This window comes from Lonchura striata, chromosome 1A (genome assembly GCF_050655825.1).
Source record: "Lonchura striata isolate lonStrDom1 chromosome 1A, ASM5065582v1, whole genome shotgun sequence".
Classification (NCBI taxonomy): domain Eukaryota; kingdom Metazoa; phylum Chordata; class Aves; order Passeriformes; family Estrildidae; genus Lonchura; species Lonchura striata.
In genome coordinates, this window is record NC_140741.1 from 67,939,499 (window position 1) to 67,962,930 (window position 23,432).

Here is a 23,432-nt window from a genome sequence, read left to right on the forward strand (position 1 = left end):
AGGCAGTTTAAGAGTTGAAGTCTGGCTGGGATAACATCATCTCACTGCTGTGCTCAGCTGACCTTCACAGTGTTTTTATTTTGACTCATATTTGCTTGTAAGGAATTTGCTTTTTCTGTCTTCATATAAATACACAGACAGATGCAAGCCAAATCCTGAATCCTTAGTTTTGCAGGCTCCAAGCCCAGCCACAAATCCGAGCTCTGGCTGGGATCTGCACTGAACATCATTAGGCAAACTCAGCAGCTGTGGGGCTTTATGTGTACCCAGCCCTGAGGTCTCTGCATGGAAACCCACAGGAGCACAGGCACCTGCACTGATCCTGCTGCAGAAACATCCACGGTGCTCACTGACAACTGACAAGAAAGCCAGATCCTCTTCTCTCGACACCCAGCATGACCAAGCACTCTCAGCTGTGAGAAGTCACCTATAACACAGTAACTCCTATAGTTTTTTGTTTATACAATGCCAGCAATATCTGCTCAGCCAGGAGGGATAGATCCCTTCTTGTGGGGAATTCATAGCACCATTCAGTAATGGACAAGGCGTAGCAGAGGCTTGTAAGAAAAAGGCATCTTCAGAGACACTGAGAGCAGGTACTGAACAACAAGTGTACATTTCTGAAAGCACCAGTGCCAAAAACAGGATCTGTGGTAATCATGGCTGGTTTTGTTCTCTCATCCCCATACATTACTGCAGGCATCAATGAAGTCATAACAGTGTTATAAAAGTAAATCCAGAAAATACTGCTTTAGTCAAGGCTTTTTGCACCTCTTAGACAGGAGCAATTCCAGTGACCGATCTTACCTGCCAGAATCAAGTTCTGGGATTAGCTGTGCTCAACAATTTTCAAACTGTGGTTCTCCAGTGTGCTGGTAAATCATCCGTATGTGGTCTCTGGTCTATTAAACAGCATGATCTCATCAGCCCTAAATAGCTGAGCTCAACTCTCTGAGAAACTTTGAGAGCTGACAACAGACTTGGTAGCAAACTGTGGGCGTCACTGTCCTCCACAGTACTGTCATTAAAGCAGGCTGTAGGTGGAAGCTTGGAATCACCACTACTGAATAAAAAAAAAAGGCATTCTATGGAAATATCTACATTAAGCTTTCCCTGGACTGGAACTCTGGGCTCCAGAGTGTTGAGTCCATTGGCTTGGATGTGCTGTGAAGGCAGACAGGCATCCCAATGAGCCAGAGGAGATGGTGGGCCACGCTCCTGGCAGTCTTATCCTGCTTATCTCAGAAAATGCTTCTGCTCAACTCCAAAGAGATGCTTCACTTCACACAGATCTTAGGATGTGGCAGGTCTGACTTGAAGCACTAATAGGCATCATTTGTCCCTCTGTAAGGGCCCTCAGCAGTGCTGCCCTCAGCTGATGGCGTGAGTGGGGGCTGGGTATGGGATGCTCTCACCTGGCCGGGTCCTTCACTGCTGCTTCCACTTCTGCTTCTTAAAAGCTTTGCCTGGCCCTAGGGGCCCTAGAAGGTTCTAAGATGTGAGCTCCAATATCTGCTTTGTGGTTTACCAAGGAAGTGTGCTATGTGACAAAAACATATCAGAAAGCACTCAACGCAGAATGAATGCAAATATTTTTTCAATAGAATATATTTAATTTTCTTTTTTGCTGCTTGTGCCTCAGACATGCAGCAATAATTTTAAGTTTAATTTTACCCCCTGCCTCCAAAGTAGTCTCTGGTCTAGAGTAAGATATTTCCTCTCTTTTCTTTTTTAATGTAACATTTGCATGGATACACTTATAAAAAGAAATCAGATGTCTGAGAAAACAAACAAACCAATACAAATAATTCAAACTATGCAAAGACAGAAGAAAATAACCCACAAGAGAATGAAAAATGATAATTTCTATGTTTTCAATTGAAAAATAATTTTGGAAGAGGGTTGCCTTTGTATATAGTTGGAACACTTTCACCCAAAGAGAATTTAGTCAATATGTGCTAGCCTGTTTAAACAAAGGTGTTCCACAGAAGCATCTCTATCTTGATGATATTTTTAAATTTCAAGGTTTCTGTGGTCATTTTCTGATGAGAGAAGTAAAAAAAAAATGAAGAGGAGGGAGGAAGTACTGAAAAGCAGACCCTTATGATAGGAAAATATGTTTTACAGCATTTGCAACTCTGGAGGCATGGCAGAGACTTCTGAAAGGCTTTTGCTTTTATGCTTGTTTTTTTTCTTTTTCTAATGCACATCAGAAACACACTCAAGCTGTTTTCGGGAATTGGAGGTGTCCAGTATATCTCTCTGATCATCTCCAGCTCATTATAATGTGACCTGTGGGCCTGTGTGGTGCTGTGCCCTGCAGTTCTTCTGCTCCAAACACCCTAACTAGGGACTTGTTGCCACACGCAGACTGGATGGGACCTGCAGCAATTTTCTTTTGTGGGCAACCCAGAGCACAGACAGGGGGACCGGAGGCGCCTACTGTACCACGCCAGGGAGTTGGGCTGCTCCCAAGTCTCTCCATCTGAAATTCAAGCTCCATTTGCCATTTCCCCCCCAGCTTTATTTCAATTTGCATACACCTATGGTGGGAGAATAGATGTACTGTGCATAAATGTCCTAACTGGCACACAAACAAAGATGTTTATACATAAGCAAATTCATCCTTTGTTGGCTATTAGAGTCATTAGTCTCTTTCAAACACTTGAGTCGTTCCATTCATGGAGCAGCAAAAGTACCACTGACCTCAGTGACCCATCACAGACAAACCAGTGAGCAGACAGTGATGGAGAGAGAAAGCAAATTCGAACTTGAAAATAAAATGCATAAAAAAATCAATGAGCTTAAAATTGTTTGCATAAACTGTTTAAAGAATCACAACTCACAGTTTAGAGAAGAAATTCATTTTTTAAAGAAATTAATGACGAAGAATGAAGATCGAGTCTTGGTCTGAAGCTCATTGTAGTCAGTGGAAAGAATCACGGTTTAGTGGGTTTGGTGAATGCTTCTCACTTTAGAATCTGCTTGAAAAACCACAATTTCAAACCCTTTCAACTATGCAAGGAGATATGGACCATCTTTCCAAAACACTTAGAGATATCCAATATCCACAGACAAGGAAAGTCAGTTTGAAGAGATATGTTGGCACATAAGGGAAAAGGGGGTGTGTGGGGAAATGAAGGAAAAATAAGACATTATTTTCTTCATGTCCCTGAAGAGTGGGATGCAGGACAGAGAACATAAATTTAGGCCTGTGCTGCTGGGAACAGGAGAGGTGTCAGAAATCACACATTTTGCAGTGTGTTCCTCTACAAGAAAGTCCTTTGAGAGAAAAGCCTCTAAGTGTGTGAGCAGAACCCATAAAATTTTACACCCACCCCCCCAAAAAAGGAAGAATCAAGAGTCCAAGCCTGCCACAGAAACCTCGACCCTTCGTTTAAATTTGTCTGCAATGCTTTTACAAGACATAGGTTTAAAAAGGCTGTGTGCTTGCAGTAAAAAATTACATCTATAACATTTTCATTGTAGCAAGCTGTTCTTGCCAGTGCCAAGATATTATTTTTTATATACAACAGCATGCATATATAGTTTTAAAATTCTGTACAGTAGTTGCATACCAAATTCTTTGCTGTTTATATAATTTTTCATGTCAAAATGCATTCTGTGTTCCAGAAAAAAATGGAATATATAATATTTTAATCATTTTGCATAAATTGTGTTTACTGTAGGTTTAAAAAAAGCCTTTTCCTTCCAACTACCAATCTGATTGAAAACAATTATGCTTCTGGCACAAGACTCTGAGCTATATTCAGCACAAATTACATTTCATTCTATTATTAATAGATGTGATATGTGAAAAATGAAGATGTATGGCTACTTGTTTCTGTTTATAATTATAGCAATGCCATTCCTATTTTCCTTCTTTTATATATGCTTTTTAGAATCTTTGAGTTGGATATCTATGTGTTTATGATCTCTTATCCAAAGGGCAAAATGACAATGAAAATAAGAGCAGCTATCCTGTTACAAGATTAATTTGGGTGTGATAAATGAGTGTTTTTAGAATGAATTGCATAGGTTACCACTTAAACAGGTCTTGGCAGCAAACCAGCTCTTTTCCTCAAGAAAAAGGGGGGGAAAAATGTAGAGAATGTATAAATGAGTTGATTGCCCCAGGATGTCTCTCTCAAGAAGGATTAGAGAAACCTACTGGGGCATTTTCTATCCTCACAAAAGCACTATTTGTGCTACAAAAGTTCACCCCGATAATCATGTTACTACAGAAAAAAAAGAAAAAAAAGGGTTTTCTGCTCCTGTATAACCTCTTGTAAGACATTTGAAGTCATAGGACCCACAAAGTCAGCTGTGATCTGCAGGGCCAGCCTATCTAAAGAGTGGGAGTGAGAGCAAGTTCTCTCAAATACTCTTCAGCAAGGACGTGGAAAGACACACAATATATTTTCCTGCTATCATTGAAAAAGTACTGTGAAATTGAACTGCACAGTCCAGACACAGCTTCATCAGGGCTGTGCAGGTTTTAACTTCCAGGTTTCAACTCCACAGTGTCTTTAGATTCAGGCTATGGTTGGCCTCACTTGTACATGGTAAAAAAAAAAAGCCAGCAGCAGTATTTGAAGGGCAGCTCCCGGTCATGCACATTCTTACTCCTAAAGCTGTTTGTTCCAATTGAGACACAGGGATTTCTGAAATGCCCAATCAGTTATGAGTAAGAATCCAGCATGGCTTAAGGCCAGTCATGATATACATTTGATGAGATGGGACATCTGTGTTTCAGTTTGGTCTCTTTATAAGAAATTTATTGGCAGGAATAAGTCTAAACCGGGTATGTGACAAGACAACTGGAATATTTTTTGGTGGAGCCTTGTAATTTTTCTTCCCTTTGCTTTGTTTTTCTTGTAAGATTTCTTCCTATAGCTATTTAATGAAGATAGAATATCTTCCTCACCTTGATAATCACATTTTTTCCTATAATCTTTTTGTACTTAAAACTTTAAAAGCTGCCATAGCTGTTCAGATCAAGAGCCCAGTTCCTTTCTGTGAAAAACTTCAGTGGACATTTATGGAAACATTATAAGAAAAATGGAAAGAAAAAGGGAACTATGTTCCCAGCAAAGTATAATCAGATTTTCTGAAGGCACAGCTGGTAGGACTCTTCTTCATTTTTTTTTTTGTTTGGTTTTTTTTTTTTTTTTTTTTTTTTGCTTTATCCCATTTATTCTTCACTTATTTGACTCAAAATCCAGTAGCATTTGGCTTCAAATTATGCCATTTTAGGATGTGCAGAAAGATACCTCATTTAAAAAAGGTGTATTAGCTTGTAATTTTGCTGCAGTCTCCTAAGCCCTAAGTTAAGCAAAATTTGACTTTTTTTATACCCTTTTGGGTTAAAGGACCTGAACTGGGCAAGGCAAGAAAAGGCCAAACAGTGGAACAAGGTGTAGCAAAAACTAGGGATAAAGAAAATTGTTGAAAACATGATAAGCAAAACCAGAAATGAGAGAAATATTGGTGATGGGCATGTGCTTAGAACAGAATTAAGAGATTTTTCAGAGGTGAGAGGTCATGAAATGGGATCTACACAACCTAAACACTGACAATGTCTTTTAACCATTGCTCTGTGCTGTCTCCAGATATTGGGTTCATACCAGAGTGCTTTGCTCATTAAAATTTATACATCTACAAACAAGCAAAACAAAAGGTCCAAAAGCAGATAAACAAACCAATCAAATACTGATGCATAACAGAGTGGAAAATAAAAGGAAAGGTTCCCTCCCTGGCCCCAGCTGTTCATATTTATATTCACTTGGCAAACACTTGAAAGAGTTTCTATCTGATGCATTCATGAATGTCTGAGGGGGGAAAAAATGATCCTGGATAGATTCATACTGAGATATTGTCATATTTTGTGGCAATCACAACCATCTTGATGATATATTGTATTTCTGTTGTTCTGTGTTTCAGCTACACTATGAGTTTATGGGATGGGAAGGACAAGAATGTGACTTTCAGAAGCTGTGTATTTTAGGATGACCTGTGAAAAGGATTACCATCAGTCCATGACATGTGGTTTATATCAGAATATAGGGAAGGATACAGGTATTTTTTAAATGTGAGAATGGTATTATCACTTCTGAAATAAGTGCTACAGGAGCACTTTTGTTAAGTAGGAGTGGAAACATGGCCTCGTGGACCAGCTTTTGGGTAGCAAAACAGGATGTCAGAGACTTTGTTCTACTTGCCCCTAGCACAGTATTTGCATATGAATGAACTGTCTTGAATTTAAATATAAGCCATCCAAAAGAGCTTGTGCTCAGTCCAAACAAAATAAGTAATTTCCCTGAGATCTGAAGAGAAGGTAAATTTATTCATAAAATTATGACTGTGAATTGTGGTTCTGCCACTTATATTTGAGTGTTGAAGACAGCAGTCAAATTTCCTACTGTGACACAAACCACTATTGACAACAGAGAAATGTGTCTATGTGCAAAGCTCTCTGGTATGTATGCTGTCATAAAATTTATTACTGACTTTAAGACAAAGAACATTCTGATTATAGGCACTCCTTGGAAAGGGTGAGTGAAAAAAAAATTAATTCTATTTTTATTTTGCATTTCAGTTAACAAGACAGCCTCATCTAAAACCCAGTTAAGCAAAATATTATATTCCAATTGTTTTCACTGAACACTGGGACCCAGGGTCCTCAGAGACTCAGTTGTTACATACACCAAGGAATATAGAATTCCTGCCCCAAATAATTTGCAATATAAACCTCTGAACCATTAGTGCATAACTGAGACTTTTTCTTTATACCTACAGATATCAAAGCAAGTAGTTGCTTGAGCCTGAGAGCTGAAGGCAGTAGCATTTGGAATCAGAAAAGACAAATGAAAAATGTCTACCATTCACCACTGAGACTTTAAGGAAGTAAACAGAATGATCATTAAATCTTGTCAAGCAAGATCCTCTTCCACATATAAATTTCAAACTTCCAGCCAGATGCAGATGATGATGCTGTCACTCTAAAAATAAATTCCAAAATTCTGCTTTGAATATTCTGAGTTCCTTGATTTTCTTTTCTTAGAAACATAGGATGATTTAGGTTGGAATGTATCATTGAAGATCATTTAGGCCAATCCGTAAAGGGGGTGGGTGTTGTCCCTAGTCACCCTTAGCAAGAGAGTTTTATAGAAGACAAATTCCCAGGGACACACTGGGCAGTTATGCAGGGATATGAAGAGTATGTCACATTGCTTAATGTGATGCACCACCAATCTCATACAGTTTTGGAGGGACATAGAAGACAATGTGTTTCCAGTGTCAGTATTTGATAGGGTTAGGTTGGTCTGCACTGCTGGTTACCCTGCTAAAATGATCAAGAAGTATGAAATAAAAAAATACTCAAGAAGTCCTGTTAAAAACACAGCAAATGCATTCCTGATTTTGCTTTTGGTTGTTTATACCTCATGCTGCAGAGGGTGTATATCATATAGATAATAAACACTTGCAAAGAAATGTCACATACCCTGTTGACATACAAAGCAATTTGCTTTTCTTGGTTTGTTTTTTTCTCTTTTTTTTTTTCTTAGAATTATTTCTCCTGTTTTAATGCTACTTCTGACATCAGATACCAAGTCACCTCAGTCACCAGAAAACCAATGGTTCTGATTTTTCTTTGTTGTCAGTTGGATGTTTGTGGTTTTGCAGTCCTCATTATTAAAGTTCATTCAAAAGCAGCCCAAGGTCAACATCCAAAGGCTCTTTTTACACTCACCCATTTCTAACATTTTCTCCCCTCTTAGTAAAAAAAATTATTCCAGGCCTGCAGAAACTGAAAGACATTGTGGTCACCTCTGTGTGCTTCAAGAGACACAGGAGAGTTGTATGAACACTCAGTTAATGAGAAGGGTGAAATCCTGAGCTCTCCAAAGGCCCTTGAACTTGTCCACTGAGCTCAGCAAACTGCACTGCTGCGTCCAGAGAGCAGTGGTTGCAAAGGGCACACACATGCTTAGGCACAGGATGTGACACCTGCCTTGGGACTCCAGCCATCCAACCACTACTCATGTCTTTATTAACTTACAATTGAATTATTACTCAGCTCTTCTTCTCTGACTATACCTATGAAGCACTCTGAAACTGCTTCTAATGCAGTATTACAATAAATATATAATACAGAAACAACTTTGATACTAAGCACAATTTGAAGCATTCTAGGCTATATTTTTATATTATAGTTTTGACCTTAGGTAATACCAGTTGTCTTTGAAATTACCACTTGAAAAAAGGACATTTACTTTCACTTGGACTATCATTGGACTTGGGACTGCAAGAGTCTAATCACTCCAATGTCTTCTCTCATCAAAATGTTCCCAGTATTTACACTGAGTTTTTACAGTCCCTTTCACTAACCTTGGACTAATTCATGACCAAATGGAAGGAACTTGGAGTTAGACAGTGGAAAGTCCAAAAATCTCCATTGCAACTTCATCCTGTTATACCTGTATCCAGTGCTGGAGTTAAACACACAAATTCCAAATCTTTGGGAAAAAAAATTGCCACCAGCTCAGTGATGCTAAAAATGCCAGAGCAACCATTCTACGCAGCTTGTTGCCACTACCTGGAAATAAGCAAATTTTCTAACTCTGTTTTCATCTTAGATAACTAGATAAGTTGTAACAGAATTTGGGTAGATTGTGCAGCCACTCAAAGCCAGAGACTGGAATTCTTCACAGTACAAAAAAGCAAACCCCACTGTATTTAATTAGCAGGAAACCCACACTTTTTTTCACTCAATAAAAAGATGCAGATTTGCAAACATAAGTGGTTTGATTTTATTTGATTTGCATTTGTTAGACATGGATGGACATCCATTGACCTGGTGAGGTAGCTTGTGTGTTTTAAGGGATGGTGAGAATACAGCCCCTGTAGTTGCCACTATTGCTTTTATATAAACTGCTCTCATACCTATTGCACTTCTGAATTTGCTTCCCAGCCTACAGAACACACACAAGTTTTAGTGTCTGAATATTAAGAAAACATGTAGATACAGAAGGAGAAAAGCTTTCAAAAGGCTGTTAAGAATGAATAAAAATTACCAGCAAGGTCTTAGCAGAAGCAAATCTCTTTTGGACCAGACTTCGTGCAGTGAGTACTAAGAAACTTATATAATTGGACCGACAGTTTGCTGGTTTCTTTTCCAGCATCTGGTTGTCACTTGAACTACAAGGCAGCTCCAATTATATTTTATAGGGAGCAATTTCATTTTTATAGTTTAGGAATCCTTTGGAATCAGTTTGTGAAAGGAAATAAAATATTTTAAAAAAATAAAAGAAGAAAAAGAAAAGAAGAAGAAAAAGATTGGCTGGCCTCAGAGCTTCTAAAGAGAAAGTGAGATCAGAAATCCTAACCCAGACTGGCTGTTTATAATAGCTGCTACTGAAACTATTAATTCAAAGCAGTGCCCTGAAAATATCTATCAGTCTTGTCCTCCCTGCCCATTTAAGGGGAAAGAATGAAATCCCAACAAATTATTGGGGAGCAGTCCAAAAGTCCCATCTCTCCTCTCTGCACAAGTTAGTGTGCCTCAGGAGTAAAGACCTCAAATGTAAAATGACTCCTTTTTCTCTTCTAAATAAATCCATCTCTTGGTGCTAGAATGAAGAACAAAGTACTGTCCCTCATCCTGAGTGCAGCACAACCACTCTGATCTCTTACTCACAGAAGATGGATGTCCAACTCATACAGAGCAGCAAAATTAGTAACACTCAGGGCTTGCTGAGAGTAACCTAATTTTTCAGCATCAGATACCCGGCATCTGTCCTCAGTGAAAGTTTGGGAAATTTCATCTTTGGGAGACTGGAATACACTACCCATATGCTATTCTCAGAGATGTTTTTTGCCTCAAGAATTGATTCCTGCCAGTAACTTTAGTCTGTACAACAGCATTTCCTGGTGCCTCCTATTCTGATCTAAGTTTATTTTGTACAGCACAGTAACTTACAGTGGCCTTTTACCTAAGCAAGGCAGCAGTGGGGAGGTGGGTTGAGCAGGAGGAGGTGCAGCAGTGACAGAAAGATGCAGGGCAATTCAGTCACTCTTTTTTCTGCTGTCAGCAGTGAGACAGTGACAATAACTTACAGCCTGAGCGTCACTAAACACCACTGACCCCTGTCAGGCTGAATTACCTTCCAGGGGAGCATTCAGTTCTATTCTGGCTAATAAAATTTATATTTTAGCACTGTACAAGGGAAAAGTATTGATGGAAATGTGACTGAAAGATCCTGTGATTAAACAAGCTGCTGAATATGAACTTGTGCAGGTTTCCTAGCACAGGTGCAGCTTTACACATCTTTTGCATATCCTGCTTTTGGAGGCAAAAAAAGATTAAGGTTCTCCCTACACTACACTGACATGACACAAAAAAAAGTGTCTTGACATCAGGTTTGCTATATGATGGAAGCATTTCCTATTTGTGTTTTCATATCTAGTTGTCTGTTTTTCTGTAAAACAATGCCTGCACTATCACATTTATGTCCTTCTTGCATAAGAGGATGCATAAATCACTACATGGCCCAGTACTCTATTAATCTGGAAGAAAGAAAGGAAATTTATTTAATTAAGCAAGTGGCATAGTACACTGTTATTACACAGTCAGCTGACATTTTTGTATTAACTATTCACATTCAAATGCTTCTGAATTGTAACAGAAAGCACATTTCCACTAGGTCTTCATATTGCCTTGTCTCAGACAAGTCAGAAAAAAAATCAGATTCTTATTTTCTTTAACATATAGGACAGGTGCCAGCCTTTGCCTCCATCCACTCAGAACCTCAGCCAAATAAGTGGCCTTTTAGATGACTTTACCTGTATTTTTATTTATAGTTTCAACCTTTTCATAGCAGATGTTCACAAATGATAAGCCTATTCTAATAGCACAATGCAGCTTTAGAGTTTCAAACAAAGAATAGTCCCATTGACTCTGACAGCTTTCCATTCCTTTAAATCTACAGCAAGACATACCGAAAAATGTTCCTTCATGTGCAGGCTGTGGTTAATTATCAGAGATGCACATATATTTGTCTAAGAATATTATTTAGTCTTTACCATTTACAGTAATGTTTTGAGAAGTAAGAGCCTGATTTATCCCTGTGCAACCTCTTTCTGTGAATCTGTTAAATATTTTTTGTGCTTTAACCTCTTGGCTCCATTGACAAGCGGTTTTTATTGCTTTCTCTTTATTAAAAAAAATATTGGACTGATTTTTTTTTGTTTGTTTGTTGGCATTTAGGGTTTTTTTTTTGTTTGTTTGTTTGCTTTTTGTTGTTGCTTTGTTGTTTTTGAGGGTTTTTTTTCAACAGAAGATATGCCATGCATATGTAAGTTCTTTTAAAATTGTAAATCCAGTGCTTTCCTCCTATTCTATTCCCTGATTATTTTTTCCTTAAGCCTTGCAACAAGCTCAAACAAGAGAAACACTTCACAGGATATAGAGAACTCTTTGAAGGAGTCACCTCATGTTTGGAGGTGTGACACAGGATCACAGAAATATTTCACCATTAACTTTGCAAAGATTTACATCAATAAAGAAGCAATTTCAGTAACATTCCTCCAGGGTATATTTTGCAAGTGTCTTACATAATGATAAAATTAGACATGCAATTCTTCATCTGGGTTATCTGTAGAAGCCCTAGTTACCTTTCAGAAAGACAAGTTTCAATAAACACTGTTTCAATGCCTGCTTATGGAATTAAAACCTTTTTCCTATGCTTTCTTTAAACATATCATGTTTCCAGGACTATTTAAAGTGTTTTTCTCCTTAACACAGGTGGAGCTACAGGGAATAAAGACTTCAATACAGCATTTAGCCCCACAATAGCAGCAGTGTTCATGCTACAAGTGAAAGTTGTTTATGCTACTACCTTCCATATTTGAGGAACAGAAAAAACCAAAACTAGTGAGGGGCAGATCTCATCCCCTCATATGCTGCAGGTCAGTGGAAGGCCAAGCTCGACAACTCGGCTGTGATATAACCTTGAATGGAGTAGAAGAATCAATTCCCTTCTTGCAATCTAAAGTTTGGAGCAGGCCAAATCTGCATTCCCCATCATACTGCTGTTCCACAGAGCTTTGTCTTTCCCTGCCAAGTCTCCAAGTAGAAAAGCAGAGTCACAGCTTTTACAGGCACATCGCTAGCACCATGTAAGTCCTGCCCTGCACAGCGGCTTGGAAAGTGATGACAATACTGCAAAGATCAGACACTGAATGGGGGCTGTGTGGGGAACTGTGAGGAAGCTGATAGTGTTTAAAGCACTGACATTCCCCCGAAGATTTAGGTGAAGAAGCTTGGCATGAACTTAAATAGACAGATGCTTTTAATGATTGTGAAGAGTTGGGAAAGTTTTTTCTTATAGTACCTTTTTTGTTAGTGAGGGCTAAAGCAAACAGTCATCCATGATCCCACTGTGTAATTGCTTCCATTTTGTTTAGGCAGTTTAACCTCCCTTTAACCCCTCTGACTACTGTTCAAGACGAAACAAAATGACTTTGATGATCTTAGGCCAGCAATAATAATAAACTCCTCTGGTGTTGTAAACCTCTTTGTGTGAAGGACAGAGAGACTGATTACTTCTCCAAACTGTTTGTGCTCTGTGATTGATAACGACCAGTTGAAATTCCCCTTGCTTTTCCCCATGTACCTCCATACAAGGGTTATTTAATCCACTGGCACTTGGGAGGAGTTTACCTTGAGGCATGGTGTGGGTTCAAAGGCACAATGAAGAATGGCTTTCCATAGACAAGTTCTGGGGGCAGAGCCTTCCAAAACCTGCATCCTCCTCTCCTGTATAACAAGCTGGGAGATTGATCCTCGACTAGCACAAGTAACTTCATTTGAGATGTATTCATTTTATTGCCAGGGTATATCAGTTGCATTAAAGCTCATTCTGGAGTATTGTTAGCCATTCAAAGAAAAAGCTGTGCCATTTAAATTCTCTCATCACTTTTGGTTGCTGACAGATCCAAGGCATCTCCAGACCACTCAAACCCCATCACCACTCAAACTATCCATACCTGCAATTCCAGTGTGACAGCCTGCTCTGCAATTACCGCAAAGTGAAGGAGGCTGGGAGAAAGACATGCTGTGGCAAGAAATGTCTTTTAAAAAGATGCAGAGTAAACATATTGCTGAGTTAAATTGACTTGATTTGCATTCATAAATAAGGTAAGGTGAATGTAATTATGCTGTGGCCATGGACTAAAGGTCACATGTCATGATTTTTAATTATAAACACGCTAACAGCAAAACAGCAATGATGCATGGATCTGCGAGGCCATCCATTTAGTAAAGTTTTAAAATCCTCAAACTCCCACAGATGTGTGGGCATTCCTGGGTAGGGGAGAAAGCAGAAATGAGAGAGCTCCCTCTCCTTAAATCTGTCTTTTGTCAAGACTGCTGTCTTTGGAAACATATTAGCCATATTGTGTAGTGAAAATGAAGTTTCCAAAGTAAATTGCCATTAAGTTAATATTAGTGCTTCATATTACCCAAATTCTTCTTTCAAACACATTTCAAAACAAGAAAAAGGTAAATTTCTTTCCAAAGCCTTTGGCTATTCTGGCTCTGTGGCTGTTGCTGCAAGATTTAACCATTCCTTTCCAGTATGAATGGTCAGAATTTTTGAGATGAAAAGAACATGCAAGAATTGTTTAAACATAAGGAAAAAAAAGATATTCAACCATGTGACTTGGCCCACTTCTTAGTTATTAGAGTATCTAGTAGGCAGACATATCAGCAAATAAATCAAAATAATGTGGAGGAATTCTTGTATTCCCAATGCTGATGGATCTACATTCCCCCTACAATGCTGCTGAGTGTGTGATTCTGGGATCAGTCTACCCTGGGCTAAATTATGTGAGTTTGTGAGGCTTTAACTCCACACAGTTTCTTCTGCTGAATTGTTTTAAGCCTAAGTGAACTGGAGTGAACTAAAAACTTTATCAGAAAGAAGAGACTCATTGAACAAAGCAGGGTTTCATTTTGTTTTGTGTTTCTTTAAAGGAAACTCTAGAAAAGTTCATGACTGGTTTTAGGCTTAAATTTTCTTACTTTTTTGGGAGTTACCAGATTTTAGAAAGGAAAAAAAGTAAAATTTAAAGAGCTTTTGTTCCTCAGCAGCCGGGACTTCACCAGCTCGTATAAAGAACTAGAGCAAAAAATGTGAACTGCCAATGTATATGAAACAATAACGAACACGTGTGAAGCATGGAATCCCAGAAAAAAGAGGAATTCTAGACTGATCTTTGGAGTGCATCTGTCTCTGTACTGTTTAATGTGGCAAAATTTCCCTAAATTTTTGCTTTCCATGGGGATTCAGCAAGATACGTACTTTAATCTCAAATTTATGCCTGGGGAAAATCCTACCCTTTTCTGAGGACAGAGTAAGGTCCAATATTTCACTGCAAAGTGAGATAAATTAATTATCTGAAATAGTACTCCTACAGCTGTAACATTCATTACCTGAAGCTCAGACAGGTGCATAATTCTTCCGTGTCTTTGAAAACCATCAAAGGTTTTTCCTTTGACATTTGCTTTAAAACTGTAGTCCTCACTGATCATTCCAAAAAGGGGTAAGACCAATAGCACACTAGAAAGGGAAAGATCAGAAGAGTATGGTGGTAATTCACAGCAGCAAGGACCACCTCTGGAAGAAGATGCCTCAGCAGACTCTGAATTTCAGTCTTCTTTTGCAATATGAAATGCATGAAACAGGGTTCTCCATGGTCCAGATCTGATTCCTATACTGAAGTGACTTCAGAAAGGTCATCTTTCAGGTGTGAAGGAGATTTCTCTACTTTGGCCATCTTTGTGATGATTTCTCTCACCGCTTCACACATGTGTCATAAGCCTCCCTGATATAGTTTTCATACAGGTGGAAAAGATGTTTTCAAGAAAATTCCATTCTCAAGCTGAACATCTATTTAAATGCAAGCAGATTTTTTCCCAAAAAAACACCTAACAAATTAAAACATCTGCTTCAAGGGAATCACAAGTTTATTGCTGTCATAACAAGCTGACATTTGACATGCTGTACTTGGCTGAATTAAAGCCATAGTACACCACACTCCAGAGAAGCAGCGCTGGGTTATAGTTTGCTGGAACATCTGCAGAGTAAAAAATGCATGTTAGCTCTCAAGTTCAAAGAGCTCTTGGAAATACATTCTCTAACAACACAAACTGGAAGATGGCATATGGTTAGTTCCTCTTTTTGTTTTGTTCATAAACTTGTTTGTGAGATATAAATATCCTTAATTCTGAAACTGAATAATCAGTCCCTGAACACAAGCACTATCAAGCCAGGCCAAGTGAAAGATCTTTTTTGTAATATTGTGCTCCATGGGTAAAAAAAAGTGTGTTTGGGGAAAAAGTAGAGAGAGAACCAGATAAGCACTTCCTGAAGTGCTCTTTCAAGTAGAACTTTACTGATGGACCAAGGAAGAATTTAATGTACTGCCCTGTTTATGGCTTACTTGGATGATCTGCTCTGCAGTTTAGTTCCAGTTTCCTGTTTGCAAAACAGAGACCATAGTAACTCTCTGCCAGAAAATGCTCTCTGAATTTGTTATGTGGACTGTCAGATCCTCCTGTAGTACCTCAGGAGTGGAGGTCATGTCAACATGGAGACAGAGGGAGGAGGGAAAGACACAAAAACCTACCCTTTTTCTTTCTTTGCATTTAATATTTCTCAGGGCAAGGTGGAAGAATAGAAAGATTTAACTGTTACTTCTTTCTTCTCACTCTGGTATCTCCATCCTCGTTCACAGATCAAGGAGTAATAAGGAAATATTGCTTACCACCTCAGAAGCTAGTAGTCAAGTCATCCTAAATCACCAGACTATTTCTAACAGAATAACCTAAAAGAAGTAATAAATATCAAGCACACATCAAAATCAAACTTTTGGAGATTTTTTTTAAAGTTGTTCTAGAAATTGAACTTTTTAAACATTTGAAATTTTTATTTTACAATGAAAGTCCATTTTATATTGACTTAATGGGTTATCTAATCAAAAGCTTAAATATTTGACTCAGAGATTATTTAAGTAGGGGCTCCATGTGGGGAGAGAACTGTCTCAAGCATTTATGGAAATATTAAATTCTAAATTCCTGTCATTTTCATTCTACTAATAATATAAATATACATAAAAGCTTTAGAAGGAGACTGGTGTAACCGTGTAATATTTATGTTCTTGTCAAAGCATATGGATGGGGTCAGCTGCATCCTGCTCTATGGCCACTCATTTTTACAAAAGTATGCAGCACCTGAATGGGAAGGGCAATCCCTTCCAGGGTCAGTTGAGGCCTTCTGCTAAGTTTTAAAACATCAAATGTTTTGGTCTGCACAAATCATCACTTGTGTATGTAGTTGGCTCCTCATAAATAAAATGGCAAAGGAGGGAGAAATTAAACAAAAAAAATCAGGTACAAAAAAGACATTAATTCAGCAGCCTGATGCTGAGTCAGAACTCTCAGTGGCTCTGTCTCCTCTAACCAGCCCTGGAAATACTTGGAGAACGAGCAAGATCAAGACTAATATGGTAGTGACAACATGCTACATGGAAAACAGGGCATAGACAAAAGCAAACAGGTTGACAAAGCAAAAGATTTATGTTCATATTGTGGATAAAATGTTTTCACGGTACCCATTGGGTCTTTGCATCAACTGCAGGCAGCGTTGCACGCTGTGTTGTGACTTGGCTGACACGGCAGGAACAGCAACTACTTTAACACTGATGTAGGATAAGGGGAGCAGCTGCTCCCATCTAGACCCAAAGATACATTCCTTTTTTCCTTCCTTTCAAAAATCACTCTCTACCTCTGTTCTGTCAACACTCCCCTACTAAGGGTCAGGGAAAAATTTATTCCACCTCTTTTATCACACACATTCATATGTAGCACTTCATTTACTGAGGTATTTTTTGCAGGAGATGATAACTCTTAACTCCTAAAGGTTTGGAAGACTGGGTCTTCTGATCATAAGCTCTGGCTCCTAAAGGTCAGATGCTGCTTGCTTAGTTATGTCAATTTTATTACAGTCACCTCAGTTTCCATGTACAATAGGCATTTGATGATTGATGTTTCGTAATGGGACATTCCTACTGAACTCTTTAAGAAATTCTTTCCCTCCATTCAAAAGTTCAAAGGAAAGAGAAAAATTGAAACAGCAATTGCATAAGATTTATATACTGTACAGTGAGGAACCAAAGACTCTCCTGTTGAACAGTTATCTAGCAGCAATTGGGAACAGCATGTGGAAACCAACTTCAGGTATTCTTGGCTTGAAACTGCAGTCCATTTTTATAAAAAAATGGAAGATAAGGAGAATCAAAAAACAGTCTGGACAACCTTCTAGTTCAAAAGTATAAACTAATTATGCTATTTGAAGCAATACTATAAAAAGTTATATTTATGTCTACAGCAGAGTTCATTCTTTTAGAGTCTCAAATATGAAGTTTGTGACAAATAATTTTTATTTTCTACCCATTTAAACTGCTATTTCTTTCCATCTGATTACGTCTGCTGAGAACTGCATTCACAAAACCAGCCTTTCTACACCATTTTTGGAAATGTATAATTCATTTATAAATTCAGTAGAATAGACATCATTATAATCTCATCTGGCCACTTGCATCTTTTGTTGGAAAAATCAAATGAATCAAAAGATCAGAACTAATTGACTGTTTTCCCAACATTAGAACAGAAAAAAATTGTTCAACTCTGAGTCATTCTTCATGGAAATTTAGTTATTTCTCTTACTATAATTAAGATGTTCTATTTTCCCTTTTTAAACGAAGAGCTAATTGAGACTGTGTGATCTTCAGACCACCAATGTCTCAGTGCTGTGATAAGTGGTATCTTTGAAGTTTTTAAAAGAGTGAAGTTTGATTGAGTGTATTTTTATTTAGGTGCACATAAAATTAGATAGTTTTTGGTACACATGGTAAGAATTTTGTCAGTATCATCCCACATCCCTTCATGAAATGGTGCCTTATTTTTCAGCACAACTCACTGTAATACCTGCAATGTTTAAAATTACTGTTTTTGAACTGTACATAGAGAGACCATGATTTATATGCTCTCATTCCAGGTATTCCATAAACACTTTAGCAATGTGAATTTCATTTCCAGGACAAGTGCTGCCACTTAGTTGCAAGCAGACTATTTCATTCCCAGGCATTTAAAAACAGCTAGTAAAAAGTTGAATGAGAAACTGCTTAAAAATACTTATTTAAAGAGGGAAAAGTATGCATGGGATCATCTGAGAATACAAAAAGTTTAGATGCTTCTAACTTTTTGAAACTTAGTCACATACCTCGAAATTAAATCTTAAAAAACAGGAGGATAACAAGGGGTTATAGAGTGTGGTTGCAGCAAAAAATAAACCATAAAAATGTGTTTGAAAGATATGATCAAAATGATCTATTTGTTAAAGTAGATTGCAAAGGCCTAGAAACTCTGCTATAGTCTTTCTAAGCTCTTGACACCTATCATTTCAGGAACATAGTCTCTCTCCAAATTGCATCAAGCAATATGACAGACACCTGCCATAGGTGACTTCTCTCTGCTTTCTCCCCAGAACTGTCTTTGTTGTGTTGCTTTGTGAGAGTTCAAAGTGCCCACACTGTTCAAAATCTATGGAGGAAGGCAGGGAGGAATATTGCCAGGAAGGAGTGAGATTTCTCATGGTTTGTGTACATGTAATTTACACACTGAGATTAATCTAGAGCAGAGCTCAATTTTTTGGCTCCAGGAAGGATAGAAAGAAAAGGTGGCATTTAAAGGCAAAGTGTAATATTACCTTCCTCTCCTACAAGAGAAACAAATATTCTTGATTTAAGATGCTATGTCCTCAATACCACATGATAAACCTGTGAAATTCTCTTTCAAGAGCTGGCGATGTACAAACACCCCATGACCTCAAGTTACTCCATCCTCTTAGGAACTCCCATTCCCAAAAACTTGTTCCTGTCTATATCCAACTGACACTGACAACCTGAAAGCATTCACTAAATAAAAACAATTAAATATTAGTAAGATTGAAACTCCTAGTTTCTTCAAAAGGTCTAATGGCTTAAAAGGCAGACTTCAAGAAACTCCGTTAATAAAAAAAAGTTTTAGCTTCTTCCCTTTAGCAATTTGTCCTGGACGATGTCAGCTTGTTGATGGAATAACAAATCAACCCCACATTTAACAGAGCTGTGTATTGTCATAAAATAATATAACAAATCTGTAAATCAAGGTGCGTACTTTTTTCTTTTTTTCTGTGCCTTAAAGACCTCTTTTGAGAAGAAGCATTACGTTCTCAAACTTTGAATATTCACATTATCAGGACTTTAAGAAGGATTTTAGACATAACTTTAGTGTAACCTTTATTTTTAAAGAATGAAAGAGTAAAAAAAAATATTTAGATATATATTGGGTTTCCATAGCAAGGGTCTGGTAATGAGAGGGAGAGAGGTCTAGGGGTGGCTTCTCTGCCTCCATGTCCAACATAGCCAACAACAGCTGACTTCAGGATGTACCCATCCATGCCCAAGGCTGAGAACCAAGAATAAATTAAAGCCTAGGAAGAAGGGAGTGGTGGGGCAAGGTGTTTTTTAAGTTTTGTTTTACTTTTCATTATCCTACTCTGATTTTCATTGGTAATAAATTGAGCTAATTTTTCCTAAGTCAGGTCTGTTCTGCCTGTAACAGTTATTCATGAGCGATTTCTCCCTGCCCTTATCTACTCATGAACATTTTATTTTTCTCTCTTCTGTTCAGCTGAGGAGGGGAGTGATACAGAGGCTTTGATGGGCACCTTGCATCCATCCAGGTTCAAAATGCCATGAGAAAAGAAAAAGGGAACGATACAAACCAGCACTGACACCATTCTTTCTTACCAGAGGTTTCTGACATATTGTGCTTACCTTGGTCACAGTAGAAAATGCCTCAGAAGCACAAGAGCTATTAGCAAAGAAAACTTGCCTTTAACTGGTTCAATAAATAGCCCCAAGACTGTCTCTCCTTTGTTTGTGTATGTGTTGTTGTTTGAGTTTCTGAAGCTTGATCATCCTAATAGGACTGAATTTTTCTGTAGGGATTGTTGCTGCATACCAGATTTCCTCTAGTCATCATGAAAGCACTGACATACAATTGTCACAAACATAAAAGGATCTACTTAATCCAACTAGCACTGAATTCTCCACCAATTAATTTTGTGTGAGTCTCCTGGACAGAACAAAATATCAAGAGTCTAGCAAATGCTGGGACTGAGTTTGAACTGAGGCATTGAGTCATTGGATGACCTTGTGGACAGTCTCTTGACCTCTGTGAGACTCAGCAATCCAACAGCACCACTGGGGAAAGGCAGGACCTCACTGCACACCAGATGCTGTGCCCAGGCCTTCCAGGCTAAGCTACAAAACAGCAAAATAAGCATGCTAATAAAAAAACATTTCCTCAGTGATTCAACTGACCCCTCTGACTTCTTCCTCAAAGGCTGAGAGTGACCAGGAAGTCAGTGAGGAACAAGGATGATTTCACTTGTTCTTCCTGGGTGGGCTCCACTCAGCATTTAGCTGCAGAAAATCTGAGTGGGATTGCCAAAAATGTCTTTAAAAATACATTGCCAACACATTGAGTGTTGGCAAGACAGAAAGTACAGGCAGAAGTACCTGTGTGTGTGTTGAGCACAGCTGTACGTGGACTACTAAAGTTTCCATGGTGTACATGCCAGAGTTCTGCCACACTGAGCATTTCTGGCTGGGAAAGAGGGGAAAGGCAGCAAAATTCAAGGAGGTTCAAATCCATGGAAGACAAGCATCACTGATGGACATTTTCCAAAGACTTCTGCACAGTCATTTCCTCTCTGAAAGTGCGTAGTATCCCTTGTTGTCCGTCAGTACAGCACATCTCCACAGTTTATGTAATTTGTGATCTGACTTCCCCTGAGGAAGCAGCTGTCCCACTGTGAGGTATTATTGTCCCATCACTTTATAGGCAACACTAATATGAGCCAGTGGCTCTGGAACAGAGCACAAAAGTACTGTGCATCCTCTTGAGAAAAATCACTCGGGTCAGTCAAGGAAGCCCTGTACTATTCACTAAAAGCTAGCTATTTTATTAGGGAGGATTAGACAGTTTACATAAATTAATTTCTCATTTCACATCACTAGGTTGACAAAAATAATGTAGGCGATGAGGAGCAGACTTTACCATAGAAACAGGACTCCACTTCTCAGCTGAGTGTTCTGATTTCTAGAGATGGACACCTAAGAATTGTGACCCCTGTTCCTGCATTTCTAGTCATAATCTATCAGGAGAGATTAAAAATCCCTTCGCCCAGAACACATCACAAAAGACAGTGACTGAAAGACCTCCACTGTGGTGTTGAAACAAGGAGTCCTGTCTTTCCTGAAGCAATACTGCAATGATTGGTAATTACATCAGAAGATATGCCAGTACTGCTTTAAGCTAGTCCAGTTAGATGTGATCTAAAGGTGTTTGACAAGTCCATGAGAATATTTCATTTAGGGCATGCATTTTCTGAACCCCAAACAATCTTAGTTCACCTGAGCAAAGGCAAGAAAGTTAATGAAAATACTCAACAGAACAATGAATCTCTTTCCTAAACCTTATATAAAAATTTTAAATGCTTTGAAGTTTTACTGTACAGCTGCTTTTAGCATAACAACATATTATTCCCAAGCAAGTTTTGTATGTGTTTAGAAAACAGAGAGAAGACAGAAAACAAAACTGAAAACATACTCATCATGTAGAGATGTCTATACAGAAAGACTCACATTGTATTTGCTAGGCATCTAACAGTGCACAATAAAACTGAAACCATATCTGCTGCTTTTCTCAATAGTAGGAAAATGTCCCAGTAGTTTTGCCAGGATCACAGCTGAATGCTTGTTTGGACATAATATAACTTCCCCTTCTGCCTTTAACTTCTTCACTTTTATGTATCACAAACAGTAACAACTGAAAAACTTGCTTCAAGTATTCATAAATATTAAAAATATGCTATGCTATTCTACAAAAGTTAAACTTGTACTCAGTGTGATGCATTTAGCAATGTCCTTGAGTTACCTGCATTTAGGATGTAACTAAAACCACGGCTCTTGACCACTTTTATAGCTGTGAATGGTCCCCTGACTCCTTTCACTTGAGCAGGGGTGTTAACCCCGGGGTCCTGGCTTGCTTCCAGCTTACGTAATGATATCATGCTGCCTTCGATTCTCCAAGAGGTCCTAACCGTAGAAGCTATTCTTCACTTTCTCTTCCTTGAGAAACATTGCCAGCAGAAAATATCTACCAATCTGTGTCTGAGAGCTGGCCGAATTTCCCCATTTCTATAAAGTTATGCAGATGTGCACACTTATGAGTCTGGGTTTTTGTGCTGATTGCTTGGATATGGAAAAATACAGATAAATACACATGAACATATTTAGAGTTGCACTGGAATAGTCTTTTTAGCAGAAGGAAATATTTTTCAGCTTTAACTGGTTATGGCATTTTCGAAGGAATTATGTAACATACAGAGCAAGAGAAAGAATAAAACCTGAGAGGATTTAATTAAGTGACATAAGATGCCTATGGCAGAGGCAGGAACTTAACCCAGGTCTCAAGATTTCAGCTTTCAGTATGACATCATTTCTTTCCCTGAAGAAACACTATGTAATATAGTGCAAAATATATAATATAGACTTATGTAATATAATGAAGAATGTATAGTGTAACAAAGAAATATAATTAACTAATCTCACCTCTAAAAATAAATTTCTTTTGCAGGGAAAAGAAAGGGTTAGGGTACTGTATCTATTTTGGGGAGGCATCTACAGAATAGTGTTGAAGACATCAACAGTTTGCAACTGGATGTCTCCACCTTCACTCTATTTCTGCCCTTCAGTCACCCATTTTCACTTCATTCTACCCCTCTAATTCTAAGGATGAAGTTGACACAGCTGCATAAGGGAGCCTTTACTACCTTAAAGAAGAGTATCTCTCTCTCTCTCTCTGTCAAAACCATGGAAGGGTGTGCTCAACTTCTACCATTGAAACTGATTTCCATATATTTCATGACTCAGTATTTGCATCTTGGTGGTGTAATAATACAGCAATATTTGCTTGTGGGTTTTGTTAGAGAGGGAGCATCACTTATGCCTTGACACCTCTCTACTCTCTCTCCATGCAATTATTTGCAAATATGTTGGCGGAGGGCAAGGGAGAAGGGATGGTAGATTTTTTAGCATTCACTATGACAGAGCACTTTGAAAAATCTGTGGCCTAATGATTTTTCTGTCACTATGTGCCCCTGTTTTTTCCATCTACAGAACCACAATAATTTTTAATGAAGTCATAAGAGTATTGTGAGGTTGAACATAGCATTGTCGTAGTTTGTAAACTACTT

At 38.3% G+C, this 23,432-nt stretch overlaps 1 protein-coding gene and 1 long non-coding RNA gene across 2 annotated transcripts in view; one reads left to right on the forward strand and one right to left on the reverse strand.

Moving 5' to 3' along the window:
• The window catches only part of SEMA3A (semaphorin 3A), a 276,486-nt gene that overhangs the window by 194,398 nt on the left and 58,656 nt on the right, over positions 1-23,432 (reverse strand). The gene's annotated exons all lie outside the window — the stretch shown is intronic.
• Positions 5,943-7,032, forward strand: LOC116184493 (uncharacterized). Its single transcript, XR_004149249.3, has 2 exons — positions 5,943-6,078; positions 6,799-7,032. It is a non-coding gene; the product is annotated as an uncharacterized LOC116184493 (long non-coding RNA).